The sequence below is a fragment of the Balearica regulorum genome, chromosome 2 (genome assembly GCF_011004875.1).
Source record: "Balearica regulorum gibbericeps isolate bBalReg1 chromosome 2, bBalReg1.pri, whole genome shotgun sequence".
NCBI lineage: Eukaryota > Metazoa > Chordata > Aves > Gruiformes > Gruidae > Balearica > Balearica regulorum.
Genome location: NC_046185.1, coordinates 6,203,344 through 6,217,763, shown reverse-complemented (window position 1 = coordinate 6,217,763; position 14,420 = coordinate 6,203,344). Strand labels below are relative to the sequence as shown.

The following is a 14,420-nucleotide window of genomic DNA, read 5'->3' as shown; positions in this document are numbered from 1 at the left end:
ACTGACCGTTTGAATGAGCAGATAAAGAAACTCTAGCCTTTCAGACACAGGTGCATTTCTCCCACATCAGGACTGGGGATGACCAAATCAGTGTACCCCAAGGAAATCATCATCACCATCACCATCATCATCCCTTCCTACTTATTTTCCTCATTTTTATTTCTGCATCCACTTTTCTTTCCTACTCTTTCTCAGGAAACAGGTCATCTCTATTTACACCCACTCACTCCATACAAATAAAACTAATTGCTAAATGTGGGATTTCACCCAAATTTACCTATTTTTCTCACTGAAAAACTGTTGGCAGCATTGTAGGGACTTTTCACCCTCTTCCAAGAAGGATGAATAGTCTCTTCTAAAAGTACACTCAGTGCTGGCACAAGTCTGACAGCTCTAGAGATGGAAATCCCATTTTCTGCAGAATGGATTCAGCATTAGCGACTGCATCACAACTTCTTTTCACAATGTTTTTGTCAATATGACTTCTGTCTCCTTTAAAGAAAGTCTATTCAGAGAGGCAAAAAGACTCTTCATTCCCAACTGCCTCATGAATCTGTCCCCTCTGCTAAAGCTCTGACCTTATTTTTGAGCTAATCTTCCAAATGTTAATATTAATCATGTATGAATTCACGAAAACTGTTTTAGAAATTTTCTTTCAGGAGAAATCTTTCACAGAAGACAAAATAGAACCAGGGCAGTACTGAACTACACAGGAGTAGAGATAAATGATGTGTCCACCTGAACTGCCACCAAATCCTGGAAATGCCAAGTTTGTAGCCACTTAGCCTTACACTAGTAAAGTCTCCAAGTTGGTTGCAAATCTGCTCTTGGTATGAGGAGAACTTATTTCTGAAACATCTAGAAGCAAAAGCCACACTTACCTTCCATCAGGATCCACAAATCAAATACTCTTCATAGAGTCATAGAATTGTGGAATAGCCTAAGATGGATGGGACCTCAAAAGATCATCTGGCTCAGCCTTTCATGCGAAAGGGAACCTAGATGAAATTATCTAGCACCCTCTCCAATCGCATCTTGAAAACCTCCAGCAATGGGGACTCTACCACATCCATGGGGAGGTTGTTCCAGTGACTGATTGTTCTCACTGTAAAAATTTTATTTCTTTTACAGGGATGAAACCTCTTCTGGTGTAAATTGTGCCCTTTGTCTTCTCCATGTGGCTTCTTGTGAAGAGAGAGCCTCTGTCCTCTTCATAGCTGCCCTTTAAGTACTGCAGTACTGTGAGGAGGTCTCCTCTGACCCTGCTCTGACTGAAGGTCTTTTCTCCCTCGAGAAGAAGACACCTCTTTCAGTCTTTCCTCACAGGGCAGGTGATCCAGCCCTGCTTTGGTCATCTTCATGGCCCTCTTTTGGACCCTCTCTCCAGTCTGTCCATGTCTGTCTTTAATTGTGGGGACCAGAACTGGACACAGTACTCCAGCTGTGGCCTGACAAATGCTGATTAGAGTGGGACAATCCCGTCACCACCTTTGATGGTAATACCCCTGCGGATGAAGAATACTAGAATGCAATTTGTCTTTGTTGCTGCAGCAGCACGCTGCTGACTCCTGTTCAGCTCCTTGTCCACCAGGACCCCCAGGTGCCTTTCAGCAAGGCTGCTCCCAGACACACAGGTCCCAGCCTGCCCTGGGCTCTTTGGTTCTGTCATCCCACGTGCAGGACTTTGCACTTGTCTTTGTTAAACTTCATATAGTTTTTGCTAGCCCACTCTTCCAGCCTGCCCAGGTCTCTCTGTAAGATGGCTCTCCCTTCTGACGTGTCCACCTCAGCACCCAGTTTAGTGTCATCAGCAAACTTGGTGAGGGTGCTGTCAATCTGGTCGTCCAGGTCATTTATGGAGATGTGGAACAGCGTGGTGCCCAGTCTGAATCCCTGGGGGACCTCACATGTGACAGGCTGCTGGCCTGAGAAAAACCATTGATCACCACCCTCTGAGTGTGGCCTGTTAGCCAATTTCCTACCCATCTTGCAGACCACCCTTTCAGTCTGTATCTTGCCAGTTTGTCTATGTGGAGGCTGTGGTAAACAGTGTTGAACACTTTGCTGAAGTCCAGTATCACATCTGCTCAGTCGAGGTCTGTGCAGACTCCTTTCAGAGGAGAGTGCTGCAATACTTTTCTGCAGTTTTCCTGTAACCTAAGTCAAACAGTTCCCTCCCATGTCTGAAATCATCTGCATCTTTTATCTTTTCTGTATCTTTTCTGTGCGTATCCATATGGCATTGTTTTCATTCCTGCTGAGGCTGTTCCTGTTTTCATCGAATAAAAATATCAATCGGATCTCAAATCAGCATTGTATATTAGGCATTAGCAGAAGCAAGAATAAAAACTGAGGACTTCACTGACATAATGGAGCTACACATTCTTATTTCTCTAACCTTTATCCTATTTCAGAATACAACGACTCACCTAACTTATTCTGTCCATTCACTACATATCAGATAAACTGAACTTGTAAATTCCAGTCTGGAAAGCAAAGCACCTAAATGTTTGGTCTGATAACACTGAACACCATCAGACTCAAGCACTTCTGTGGATCTGGATCTTCATGCCAGCATTTAAGATACTAATGACAGATATGTGAATTCTTTTATAAAACATATGAGATTTTCCAAAGGGAGCCAGGACTCCTCAAACCTCTATCACAGTCAAGTCTAAATAGAATCTCAGACGATGCCTCAATCTGCAAACTTGGTGTTTCATTATAGTGGAATAACGGCTAATTTCATCTAGATAATAATTCTGGCAACAGCTTAATCTTAAGAATATTCTCTGCACATCAGGAGCATCACAAGAGTATGGACAGATATTGATGATGGAATCCTAATCTGTTTATTCTTTCTCTCTCCAACCAAATAAACTGGCCATCTACCTTAGAGAATTAAAGCCTCATTGGCTCCCTTTAACTGTTCTCCTACTATCAATAATCTTTGACTGTACTGTCAGTGCCTACATTCAGTGTATTTTGTATCTTGCTAATTTGGCTAGCAGAGAATCTTATAAAATATAGGATGCCAACTGACACCAGGCTAATCTTTGGATTGGACCATCCTAAAAGCACACTGGCTATCTGCAGGTAGCAAAGAGGCTTGACGATCAACTAAGTTCTGCAGAGTCAAGAAGCAGTGCAACAGATCAAGAATAATCCAGCATTGCTTTCAAGGAGGGAAGCATTATGACCTGATAACAGGGGAAAATTTTAATGACTTCTTACTGGCGAGAAGATATAATAAAAAGGGAAAAATTCAGCCACCAGCTGGAAGACCATACAAGTAATCTAGGTGCTACAAAAGTTTGAGTGAGTTAACAGAATTTCTCTGAGAGTTCATAGAAAATGATGGCAATGTTAACACAGGAGAGCAGAGTCAACATGTAGGACATAAAACTTCTGATATGATGATGCATATAGGGCTGTAGACAACAAACCTTGTGAGAGGAAACTATATTCACACTGAAATACAATATTTTCTTGCAAAATACAGAGAACAAAGACAGATGTCCAAAAGGCATGAATGTTAGAACCTTAGAGAGATCTCACCAACTCAACAAATAAACTACTATGGCTTTATATAGGTGCCACTTTCATCATTTAGGACATGTAGCACAGTAAAATTGGTCACTGTCCCAGTGGGTGCTCACAGGCAGACACTGAGTCCTTCATCACACAGCACAGTGGAGATGGAAAACATTTCAGTCTGATTTTTCAGAAGAAAACCTCAAATGGTAGTTGCAAGAATAATACAATACAACTTTAAGATGAGAATTCATGTGTTCATAGAGCCAAAAAAAGACTGGATGTTATTGAAATCGGTGTCATAAGGACAGATGACCTTATTGACTATAGAATTCGTAAAAAGTCACGGAAATTAAAAGTTAAAGGAGATAGCACTGCTACAGGAACTCAATTAAACCGTAGAGCAAGGATTTCCAGAAACTTACATTATTCACATTATTTGAAATAGCATAGAATATATTTTGCATCACAGACTACTAGTACACTTGATTGTTTTCCATCTTACCAGGATGCCACATTATCACAGACAGGGCAAGTGAAGGAAGACAGCAACAACATTCAGCTTTTTCCAATAGCTTTTTTCTACTTGGAAAAAGGTTCTTAAAGCAAAATATTGGATCCAAATTGCTACATATCAATGAAAGACAGTTTTTTCTTGTTATCAGAAGGCAGAGTATCATTGGTGAGATCACATATATCCAATACCTTTTCGCAAACACCAAGTGACAAACTAATGGGAAAGCTGGTTGCCTGTTGTGACTCATAATGCAATTTTAGTTAAATTTTGAGTTGCAGCACATATCAGAGACCAACGATTTTCAGAGAATCCCTGTGTAGAAATGGGTACGACAGCTTTAAGTAAGGGAAGAAAAATAGTCAGAAGCTCAGGTTAGGTAAAAAAACCCAACCTATTCTTAGTTTTCAATGCTTACAGACCTTCTATCCATTTCATTCTCTGAAATATTTCCTACTGTTTTATTCTCTAAAAACTGTCAATGTATTTAGCCTTTCAATAACTCCGTAAGGTAGGGGAGCACAGGTGTGTTTTCTTTATCTGAACATAGTTAGGGCAAGCCCTAAATAGGTTTATTCATCCCAAACTCGTAATTTGACCTACTGACTTAAATGAAATTATCCATTTACTAAAATCAGAGAATCAGAGAATCAGAGAATGGTTTGGGTTGGAAGGGACCTCAAAGATCATCTAGTTCCAACCCCCCTGCCATGGGCAGGGAGACGCTCCACTAGACCACATTGCCTAAAGCCCCATCCAACCTGGCCTTGAACACTTCCAGGGATGGGGTCTCCACAACCTCTCTGGGCAACCTGTTCCACTGCCTCACCACTCTCACAGTAGAGAATTTCTTCCTAACATCTAATCTAAACTTACCCTTCTTCAACTTAAGGCCATTACCCTTCACCCAATCACTACATGCCCTTGTAAACGGTCCCTGAATCGGAATGCTTAAGTATTGTGCCCATTCCCAAAAGTAAGAACTTGAGTCTGGTATGTTTTGTGTTAAGGGATTTAGTCTTCTTTCTTTATCCAGTGGTTGAACAAGCCAGCACCCAGTCACTTTCCTTAAGCTCTGGTAGGTCTATTACATCAATTTGTTTCTCTCCACTTCTTCACAAAGTTTATCTTGTGAGGAGGACGTGTGAGTCCTGGCAATATCTAAACCAAAGAGAATATATTAAACTGGTCAGCAAAAAACCCCCCACAAAATAAACTAAAAATCCACAGCTTCCTCAGCATTTCTGGTGTTGGCTGGTTGCAGACATCACTCCAAACAGTCACATTATAAACTGACTTCTTGTTTTTTTGCAGGACTTCATTATAAAGATTTATCATGCATAGCCAAATGGGAACAAGAGATTGATAAAGAACGGTTCATTTTTCAGCTGCATTTTATTTGTAATACCTTTTCTTGGCAGCTGTTATCCCCACAAATGAATGAATGTTTTGAAGTAACAAAGTGGACATGGATTGATGGGAGAAATTGATCTGCGTTTGTTAATGTACTTTTGCTGCAGCAAGCACATTAAGTAATTAAAGTGCTAAAAAAGATCTTCCCATTCAGACACACAATATACTGAACTCCATTAATGCAAGTACAAAGGCCAACTGTTTTTTTCCATTGCATCCCAAGTGCAGCTTGTCTGCAGTATACACACCATATAGTTTGACTGCATACATAGAATTAAACTATCCAGTTACACAAACAGTTATTATCTCAAGGCAACTCTAGAGGATGAAGTGTCAAAAAAGAGTAACGATTCTGGGTTCCCAGCATAAGCCATCTTAAAAGAATCTGAGAGATGGTGAACAGTTTTCCATTCTGAAAATTAGACCTTGGGATCTTTTAAGATGAATACAAAAATATCTGGAAAACAAAAGGCAGAGACACTCTGAAACAAACTTTTCCCATGACATTTTCTACTATTACAGCATCTGAGCATTTCTGATTATACCCTGTTAAGAACAATCTTCTGAGATATTACTGCTCCCATGTTTGTAGACAGTAGCTGATGAGTTAAAAGGCTGATCAAGCCCACCTCAAGAAATATCCCAAACAAATTACTCATGCCAACAAATAATGTTGGATTATAGATAGATCATTTGGGTTTGGAACAGTTAAATTAAAATGTACCTTACAAAACTCTGCAGAAGCGTGTGGATAGTATTGCCAAGAGACAGGACTTCTTCAAATATACGGCAGGGAAACAGAGCTGAACAACATGTCCTAGCCACTAGGTAGTGCCTCCTCTCAAAAAATGATGGGGATGGGGCACTAAGTTAGGGACATAACAGTGAAAGAAATTACTGGTGTGGCTTTTTTCTTCAACCCTGGTTTGTATTACAATGTGAAATTTTTCACTTACAGTTCCCAGCGATCATTAATACAGAAACCAGGCATGTGCAATATCAGAGGGAAAATTCCAGACATGTTTTTTAAAACAAACACACGTTGAAGAGCCCAGAAATGTTATATTAATTTGAGAGCTTATGAGAACTCCAAATGTCATTTTATCACTTCTCAATCCATATGGGCCAGATTTACCACTTGTTCTGCTCCCATTTGGTGCCCATGTAGCACAACAAGAACTGGCTGAGTCATATGTCAAGAAAGAGTGTGCTCACTTTGCTTCAGTCACCTTTCACACATGGGATGGCAGCTGATTTTTCTTGGTCATGAACACTAGAAATGATAAGTAGTCATTAAAACAAATTATTTAAAAGTACACATTGCACAACATTCAGAAAATTGACTTCTGTTTAGTCATAGGTATCAGGGGAAAAAAATAAATATAACCTAGTGAATGAATACATTCACTTCCTAGCTTTCTTTCTGATCCTAGTCTTGTTAGAGTTGTCTCAGCTTTTTCCCATCTGTAGAATATAAAAAACCAGGGCGTAAGAAAGACATTTGGAAGGATCAGTAAAGGTTGTAAAGTGATTTCTAATCCAAAGATAAAAGGTAGTGACACTTATGCAGAGCAGAGTTTGGTATAGGTACTCTGGCTACCCAGGTGGAAAGCTTTATTCATACCAGGAAAATTCAGAAATCAAGAGGTAAGGATACAGGCAGAGAAGGAATTCTGCTTGCTCTTGGAAGACAAACATTAAAATAAATCATAGAGACAGTGCTAGCCAAGAGGAATGTCATGCAAACAGATGGGATCCCCTCTCTTCGGAAATAAAATGCAAGGTGTGATGTTAAATTAAAATCTTGGGTAAAAAAAGGTAGTTAAAAGGAGAAGAAACTAAAATTAAACTTTTGGGATTTAGCCAGCTTTTAATGCTCATCAGTCATTAACCTGGAAGACAGCTCATTCTATCATCTATAACATTAAAAATTGACCATCCTAAGATTTTCTTCAAAGCTCTTGGTGTGTAATTGGCCAGTGCTTTGCCCATTTTTATGAATCCAATTCATAAAATAAAAATATTTCTACAAGCAAAGATGTTAAATTTAAAGTATTATCCTCTGGAGTATCACAGAGTGGCTTTGATCTTAAGAAACTTAAGAAAGTTAATTAAGTTTTAAGTTCAGCAAAGCAAAGGTTTTCATTTAATGGTCTAAACCCATGCCTTTGAGGTGAATTTCTACTTGAACCAATAGACTTTATATAGTAAGTGGTTGCTTTTCATTTGTGGGTCTTCTAGAGACAGCTGTGATCTTCATTGATGCACTCAGGTCTAACTGTTTTACCCTCTGAGTATTTGTGCTTAATGATATCATGGAAAATTGATGACACAAACCCCATAAATTCTTAGAACTGTGTAGCATTAAGTGCAGCATTGAAAACTGGGCTCCTTCAGGATGTGATGCATTTGTTGTGGAAGTGGACACAATAATATCAAGACTTAAGATGTGGAGCATTGCATATAGATGAGAAGCAGAACTTAATTTTATTTGTAAACTGCATTTCTCAGCTAAAATATTTTCTTAATGTTAATCAAATAAACCTATTTTGTGCTGTAAACTAAAGAGCTAGACAAATTACTGGAGACCGTGGTGCTGACAATAAATGACTAAAAAACATAAAGTCTGCTGCACAGGCTGAAACTGAGTGATCAAGAAGGAAGCTGCACAGGATTGTTTCAATGCTGAAGAAGGCTGTGGTCACACTTGTCCTAGAGTCAGGGAATCATTCAGGCTGGAAGGGAACTTGGGCAGTCTCCAGCCCAATGCCTTCTCAAAGCAGGACCAGTTATTGAATTTGGACCAAATCACTTAGGTCATTAAATTGGCGTAGTTGGTAGGATGTCAATCGAGGAGCTATTATAGAGGTATAGCTATGCACCTTCTCCCTGGGACTTGCCTGGGTAAAGCAGAAGTGGCACCACCCAGCAGTGGTGGTAGAGAGGGTGTTGCGGTACCGCGGTAAAATAAGGGATGGTGAGGGAAAAGGAACAGTGCTAACTCAGGCACAGGAACATCACAAGTATTCCAGGAAATTAGAAGATAATTTAAAGAAGCAACTAGAGACAGACAGTCTAAAAAAATGAATTAAAGAGAGAGCGAGAGCATACACTCCTGTTAGAAAATTGAACTCATACTAGCATGAGCAGGAAAATCCCACAGTGTTACCCAGATCCGAAAGCTCATTGCGGGAATGTATCCCAAGGATTGGGACAGGGACGTTTGGGGAGAAACAGAACCTGAGAAAAAGGCCCCCAAGGAGACGGGAGAGTTGGAGGAGTTAGAGGAGAAAGGAGACTCAGAGGAGAGAAATGTGCGGCCACTTACTAAACCCAAGAGGCATATGAGTCCCCATGGTGGTGACCCCCATGCCACCATTTGCACAATTCCCTGGACGAGTCCTAAGCTTACTGACCTCCAGGCCATTTTCACACAAGCCAATTGAGATGGAAACTGAATATTTGTGGTGTGTCTCTCTAACAGGGCGGGGGGGGGGGGGGGGGTTTGTGGGGGGGAATTGCATAGTGTTACGCGATGATGAAGCGGTGAATTCTGGGGCCCGGGAGTGTTCCTGAGCGACAGACCGGTGGTGATCAGTCCATAACTTTCTGCGGACATACTGAGCAGGGCGTGTGGACTCCAAAGAACGGGGGAAGCCAGTCACTGTTAAGTAAGAGGACTGTCAGAGCTGGCAGCGGGAGTGCAAAAGGCTGCCTATATCCAGGCGGTGCATGAGAGAGAACAATGGGACCTGCCGATGGCCGCAGCAGGGGACCCCAGCCACCATAGGCCCCTCTTCCTGGGATTGCCTGATGCTTTAAAAGTATATGTGCAGTCCCACAGGGAACAAATTGAAAGGGCCGTAGAACATAACCAGCAGGACCTCCAGAAGCTAGCGCATGTATGAACTTGGGCAGAAGTGCTGCACAGTACAGTTATGTATGGCCGTGAGATGGCGTGGACCGATCCGGGCGGCGGCAGTGATAGGACTGCTTGTCCACAATGTCAGATAAGACTTAAAGCCAACCAGCCAAACCAAGCCCCTCCTCAACATATCAGGCAGGGGAATGCCCTCTGGAGCACCTAGCAAATTGACTATGTTGGGCCCTTAAGGCCATCCCACAGGAAAAGATATATCCTAGTAGGACTAGAGGTGGCCTCAGGATTGTCTATGGCCACCACTGTCAGCACCTCCATGGGTGACCAAAGGGTCGTGGTTCTGCGGGAATGGTTCAGCATTCTGCCCATGCCTGAGCACATCCAAAGCGACAACAGGTCACATTTTACAGATACAATCATACAGGACTGGGCACGGGAGGAGGCATCAAGTGGGTGTTTCACACACCATACTACCCCCAGGCCAACAGCATAGTAGAACAGGCTAACAGCCTTATTAAAAGGTATGCCAGTGTCTCATGTCACAATTGGGACTTCTGATTGCCCCAAGCAATGTTAATCATAAACAATTGCTGGGGAGACTATGGGAGTGCAATGATTAGGTCATTTTGCCCTACTGGACCACGAACAAGCAACACCCTCTTACCTGACGATCAAAGGGATCAGCTCCCATCAAAAACATATGTGGGACAACCTGTTACAGTAAAGCTGCCTTCTGTTGGCATTGTGCCCATGGTTCTGCCAAAGCCCAGAGGCTTGCATGCCTGGGAGGGCCTAGATGGGAACGGGGATGCTTATCGCATCAGCACTTGGTGGATAATCCCTGATTTTTAAGACCCAGTCCCAAGGCCTGAGGTGCACTTCGTGTTCTTTGGCAGGACCATGCGCAAGCAGATACTTCCAACATTCCTGTTGATAACAGTAATGACAGCAGACACGGATAGCCAAGGTCTAGATGACAACATGCTAGTCAGCTTGATAGTTGGATTTACATGTATGGTAAATTGAACTTCAATAACAGCCTCCTTGCCTACCCCTAAGTCAGGAATTGGACACCTCTGGTAAAGAAATACCTGCTTTGGGACTGCTAGACAGAAATTCACTGAAAAAAATGTAGACAAAGTGCCACTATTACAGTTATACCCTCCTGTTTGGGAAGCTTTGATACAGGGCTGCCTGTGTAGTAACACCAGCTATACCTGGCCCACTGCCCCAAAATGTAACACCTACAAAGACTGCCCTGCTCTTACCCCCACCCAAGGCTTATGTCAAACATCCTATGTTTACTGTTAGAGTGGTGAGGCACTGGAACAGGTTGCCCAGAGAAGCTGTGGAGGCCCTATCCCTGGAAGTGTTTAAGACCAGGTTGGGTGAGGCTTTAGGCAATGTGGTCTAGTGGAGAGTGTCCCTGCCCATGGCAGGGGGGGTGGAACTAGATGATCTTTAAGGTCCCTTGCAACCCAAACCATTCTATGATTCTATGATTCTATGATTCTATGTGTCTGCACCCCCCCAATCTAGTATGGGCATGCTCCGGTGGTCGCCTGTATTCTCGCCTACACCCAACTGTTCCCAGAATGGCCTGAACCTTAGTCATACCCTCCCTTTGCCCCATTTATCAAGAGGGACCTATACCCCACAAGTGGTGGGATCGCAGGCCCCTGGAGATAAGACCACTAAAAAAGGGAACGTGGCAAAAAGTGAAACATGACTAAGGTGGTAGCTAGAGGCAGTATTTGTGATGGGGACTGCTTCTGTCAACAATCAGCAGGCCGTTCATGACCTAACTTTGCAAGTATTGATTCTGGCCAACTCCACATCTGACAGCCTGGAACTCTTGAAAGAGCAAGTATACCAGCAAAATGACCGCCGAAAATTGGGCTGTGCTAGACTTAATGCTGCTAAAGAAACAAGGCATGTGTGGGACGCTGAATTATCCATAGATGACTGCTGCATTTACATCCCAAATGTATCCATACTGCTCCAAGACCGAATCAACAAAATGAAAAGAGTAGCAAAGGACTCAGGCGATTGCTGCCACACTAAACACTAATTGGTTAGGAAAAATTTTCAATACTTTTGGGTTGTCTCTGTCGAGGTGGTTAATGAGTCTTTTACAATCATTAATAATGGTTATAATTGTTGTTGGTTGTATTGTGATAAGTTGAGTTAAGCATATGGTGACACAGTCCATATCCACTCTAAAATATACTCCCTGAAACCCTGCTACTGAAACTGATGTTCCCCTAATCCCTGCCTGTGACCTTGCAATTGACATCCCCCCTCTGCACCCTGTCCGTCTCTTGGATGTCCCCATAAACCCTGGAATGGTACCCACCTGTTTATCCATTTTTAGTGTATATTGTTACTATAATGGTTATAGTTACGTGTTTCATGGTTTCTGTTGTTAATTGACTTTTGATTGTAACGACATCTTTTAATAGCTGAAGGGCACTTACAGAATGATGATCCAAAACCTACCAACAACTGCCCCCTTTTTACCTTTGGAGGCAAGAGTTGTGTGCACCTCCACTCTGAAGGAACTGGGTCGGATCATGACTGTAGTGACAGGATGGAGTGTGACAGGAGCACCCCCCTCCTCCCCATGGGTCTAACAGCTCGGCACAGGGGGACATGGTGGCTAGTTTGGTGGGAAGCACGTGTGCTGTTGGGCACATATGCAGAGAACCCCCAGCAACATATCCCAGATCCCTGAGTCCACGAGAGACCACCTCAGCCAATAAGTCTACCTAGGAGATGCCTCCACCAATGGGAGCCATATGTGACCACGACCAGGAGATGACCACAGCTCAGATCCAACCCAGGGTATAAAGGGGTCCCCAGCAGAGACCCTCTTTGAGTGCTTCTCCTCGGAGCAGCGGGTCTGTGACCAGAAGCCCTCCCTTTGATCAGGATGCTGTCCAAAGTAACTTCCTGGGATTGGGTGTCCTCACCTTATAGGTGAGTGTTATGCACGTTTAGTGTCATCATTCTAAGCTTAGGTTCAATCACACAGCATGTAGTATTAGTTCCCAGCTGACATCCTGGACCTGCAAATAAGTTGCGTCTGCTGAAGCGTTTGTAATGGAAGATCCCTGTTCAGTTTGACCGTTCTTTTTCCTGAGCCCACTAAAGTTTTGTTTTAGAACATATTTTGTCAGCTTTAACGCTTCCGCGACACCTTGCAACCAGGAACTGTAGGAAGGGACCAGGTCTAGCTGTTCTCTCGACAGCTTGTCCTATATTTAAAGACAAGATTTGCTGCTGGTGATTATGCCATGCTTTCTCTAGGGATATGCACAGTGTGTAACAATGTGATAACACATTCTGAACACAGATAACTTCATCTGCCTCAATTAGTTGCTGTTTGCAAAGTGGTTTAGAGAGAAAAAGTGCCAGAAGAGCTGCAAAGCACCACAATCACCCTCATGTGAAAACTTGAAGAATAACTTCCCATTCCCTAAAAACTGCACTCAAGGAATACACTAGTTTTTTGAAACATCTCATAGTTATTTTATTACCAGAGATGCTCATTCAGTAATTTCTGTCACCCTCTCATGTTTTGAATAATTGCACTGACATGGTCTATGCTGGTGTCATGTTTCTGGCTTGTTCTAGTTAAGTTCAGTGCTTTAAAAACGTGTCACTTCACTTGTTCTTAAATAATAAAATGTTGCAGCACGTACACATATATGCTTTCACAAGACTGAGGGCTTAGACTCCCTTCCCTTACACACACCGGTACAGACACACACACATATACACAGAGCTGAGTGATTTCCAGCGGTAGACACAGGTCCATCTGTAACTCAATGCATTAGGAGCTACAGAGTCAATACCTGAAGTGTAACTCCGTATAAATGTAAATCGTGATAGGTGAAACTGAAGCTGCTTTCTGACATAATTCAGAAGTCATCAAAGCAGCAATGTAAATGTCACTTGAATTGGGGTGATATTTGCTTTCCTTAGAGGAGATAGTATCCAGATGTTAAGGGACAAAGGGTTATTTTTTGGTCAACCAAATACAACAGTTAGTCAAGTTTGGGCTTTTTGTCTTTTTTTTTTTTTTTTTTTTTTTTATTTTTTTAAAAAAAGACTTGCAAGGAACACACTTCCTTTCTACTCTGCCAGCACTAATTACCAAGAAAGGATTGTTTAACAAGTGAATGGAACCTGGAGTTAGTATTTTTAAAATATTAAAACTAGTATTTTAACTTTAATTTTTAAAAATTTAAAACTAATAAATATGAAAATATTTTTTTTAAGCTTTGGGATACAATCTTCCATGGTTTTCATGGCAATCATGAGCATTAAAAGGTTAATTTTAAATAGTACAAGAGTTTCTTGTATAATTGCCAGACTCCAGGAATCATGTCTTAAAAAAAAAAGGAGTAGGACCTGAATCAAGAGCATAGACATTGCCAAAGGCTCAGCTACAAACTCTGGCACAGAAATCTGACTAGAAATGTCATTGATTAATATTAGGTATCACAAAGAAGCGTCTTTGGAGGCATGAGTTACAGAGGTGCATTGCTTACCAGCCTCTAAATCAGGGGAGACACAATCCAACAAGATGATGGAGAGAATCCCATTAATGTCAGTGGTTTTGAAGAAGACTGTAGAAGCCTGATCAACAAAAAATGTCACATGGTTTTAATTGATTTCCTGAGTGCTTAGCAGTCTTGAAAACTGAGGCTGGAAGAACAATGAAACCCCTGTATTCTCTGAGATGTAGATGTTTGTATTATTTTGTTCAGCTATCACAACCCATTGCTGACAAGACCATTACAAAGTGTCCATTCAGCAATGGTACTGGCTTTGTCTAAACATCCAAAATTTTATAGCCTTATTTAGTTACAAACATGTACGTAAACACACCATCTGACAAGCTCTTTCTTTTATGTTTTTAATCCCATTCTGTGTGACATTCTTAGATGATACTCATCACTAACATCTGAGCAACTCTCAGTTGTGCTTCCATGAAGACCAATGTCTGTCATATAATTTTCCTTTTATTCTCTCCCCTCAGGTAGAACTTGAGCAATGGAGTGTTTTCTATTT

At 41.8% G+C, this 14,420-nt stretch overlaps 1 protein-coding gene across 1 annotated transcript in view; it reads right to left on the bottom strand.

Annotated features, from left to right (window-relative positions):
* FAM135B (family with sequence similarity 135 member B) overlaps nt 1-14,420 on the bottom strand; it is a 210,309-nt gene that overhangs the window by 126,038 nt on the left and 69,851 nt on the right. The gene's annotated exons all lie outside the window — the stretch shown is intronic.